Source organism: Protobothrops mucrosquamatus, unplaced genomic scaffold (assembly GCF_001527695.2).
Source record: "Protobothrops mucrosquamatus isolate PMUCROS unplaced genomic scaffold, P.Mucros_1.0 scaffold502, whole genome shotgun sequence".
NCBI lineage: Eukaryota > Metazoa > Chordata > Lepidosauria > Squamata > Viperidae > Protobothrops > Protobothrops mucrosquamatus.
The window spans coordinates 1-2962 of record NW_015386818.1 but is presented as its reverse complement, the minus strand read 5'-3'; positions in this window follow the sequence as shown (position 1 = coordinate 2962).

Sequence of the window (2962 nt, the reverse complement as noted above, 5' to 3'; positions counted from 1 at the left end):
GGAAGAAGAAGAAGAAGAAGAAGAAGAAGAAGAAGAAGAAGAAGAAGAAGAAGAAGAAGAAGAAGAAGAAGAAGAAGAAGAAGAAGAAGAAGAAGAAGAAGAAGAAGAAATCTCTCTTTTATAGGAGCTGACTTCTGTTTTCCCTTTTTTATTTTTTCCTCTTTTGTCTAGTTGGCTTGAGCCTCGGTCCCCCACAGATTTAAAGTAGGTCTTGGATCAGACCAGAAAGCTCAATGATTCAGGAAAGCATCATTGTTCTTCATGTTTTAAACAATATGATTAAACATAAAATCATGCTTGAAACAAATGGCCCTCTCTTAGTATCTTTTGACACTATGGCTGTAGAAAAACAGCCATTCATAGTTGCTTTTTCATTCTGTATTTGTCATAGTCTAAATTTGATTTCGGACAATAGTTATTGACATTTATAGTGGACGCTGCCCTAAGTGAAACTGAACACATGTGGTAGATGGGTATTTAAATTTCAAGTTGCATTCAGACATTTATTGAAGCAAATGTTGTGGCCATTTTGATCCTGCAGTAATTATGGTGAAAGCATTTTATGACCCCTGGCTATTGCATGGTATTTATTGGCAAGAATACACACACACACACATTTCTGGGGGTCTGTACAACCTACTCTAGCAACTGTAACCTAGATCAGTGATGGTGAACTTATGACACACATGTCAAAGGTGACATGCCACAACACTTTGAGTGACACGCCAGTATTCACCTACACCAAATAATTATTCTTGAAAGCATACCTTGTTCTTGTGTGATTTTTGGAGGCTGCAGAGGCCACGTGAGCAATGGGCTGTCCTCTCACCTGACCTCTGGACCCTCTGGAATTCACGCAAAAAGGGCAATGTTCTTGCGCAGCTGCCAGAGCCTCTAAAAATTGTGTGAGATCATGTTTTCATGTGGTTTTCAGAGGCTGCAGAAGAGCATTCTCGAAAGCTGCTTCAAGAACCAAGGACTTGTGTGCCCTCAATGAGCTTCAGGTAGACCCTAGGGGCTTGTCAACAGAAAGAGAACACCACCTCAAGATAAACAATGTGTGGGGGCAATCACACTATTTCTTAAGCCTTGTGTCACTGTCTTAGATCAAAGATGTCCATTCCTAAGAACAATGGTGTCAAAAATTACAAAACATACAGTATAATCACAATACAGGCTGAATCATGTCAACTCCATTAGGTAGACAACATCAGGAAATCAGTTCTACAGGAAGGTTAAAACTACTCTTACTGAGATTTACTATAATAACAGAATCTGGCAGTTGGGCAGTCCCTCCTTCTCCTCTTCCTCTTGATATTCTAGTGAATGAGGGAGGTGTCTGCCTCAATTGCTTCCCAATCTCATTGTGAATTTTAAAAATGTTTCATCCTGCATTGCTTAGGCAACAGTTTCTGCATATCTCCATCAAGGTCATCTTCCATACTGTAGAAAGAAAAATCTTCACTCATTGAAAGAAAAATCTGAAAAATCTTCATCGGGGTCCAGTCCAAGCCAGGAATAAACAAAATGGAGCCTGCTTTAGAAAGAAGGTTGTAGTTTATTGAAGAGCAGAACCAGAACAGCATGTGGCTCTGGAAAAGCTGACCAACTGTTGCTGGGAGTGGTGGGTTTTTATACCTTCTTGGGCTTTTATGTTTGAGGTTGTTTCCTGTTCTTGTGGCATGAACTTTGACCTGAGCTTTTGAGCATGCCCTTTTGGTATTCTGATGGTGGTGGGTTAATCCTATTATATCCTAAAGGTCATGTTTTTAAGTTTGGGTGGACGATGTAGATTTTAGGGGTCTTTGTCTTTCTAATCTCATCAGCTCCAAGCTTCCTGGCCCCAAGCTTTCTGAATAGGATTATCAAATCTGCATTTCTACAGACCTGGCCTCTGCCTAGGTTCTGTTTGTGGCTATTGAGAAAAACTGGGCCTGCTTTTCTGCCTTTAAGATCATTTGGGGAAATATAATATTCTGCCTTTTAATATTCCCAATATATTTCTTTCTCTGAGGGGGGGTGCTGTCCTCCCACAATACTTTCTACGCATCATGACATTACATTCAATAACTTAGGGTACACTTTGCATTGTGACATTATCACATATCTTTTGTCATCCCCTTGCAGATGCTTATGACTTAACTCATTTTTCTTCATTATTTTCTGATAAAGTGATATTTTACATTTCCAAGCAAACGTATGGGATTCAGTTTCCACATACTGTATCTGTTCCATTCTTTTTTCTCTTTTGAGAATGTTTATGGGTCTGCTATGGTTTTCTTGGAAATAAAAAAAAAGGATGTTATACTCTTTGTCTTGTTTTGCTTTGCAGTTTGCCAAGTTCAGATTTATTTATTTATTCATTCAAATTAAAATAGATTAAAATACATACAAAAAGACCACTCTAAGAAATCCAAAAAGATTTAAAATATTATATTAAAATATTATTTATTATAATATAATAATTTAAAAAGAAAATTTAAAATATTAAAATAACATTACAGAGTATTAAAATGATATTTAATTACATTATTTAATCTATAATTAAAATAATTATACTAATTATAATTTAATTTAAATAATTATAATTTAATTTTTAAATTATAATTTAATTTTAAAAAATGAGGCTGCATTCTAAAAATAAAAAAACATAGGCTCTACATAAATGTAATTTACTATCCATGAATGACAGCACGAGAATGACAAAAATGTATTTATAAACCAGCCTTACTGAATTGTTAACAATTAACTGAAAATTCCAAATGCTTAGTGTATTTAAACATCCATTTTCTCATAATTATGAGCTTAAAAAGGCATCTACATTATGTGGAAAATACCATTAAGGATTCATAATTATCCTTTTGTCAACCCACATTTTGTGAATTACTTTTCACAAAAGTACAAGGCTTAAATTTCTCTTTTTAATTAGTTGCATAGCCCCTTTCAGGCTGATTTTAATTCA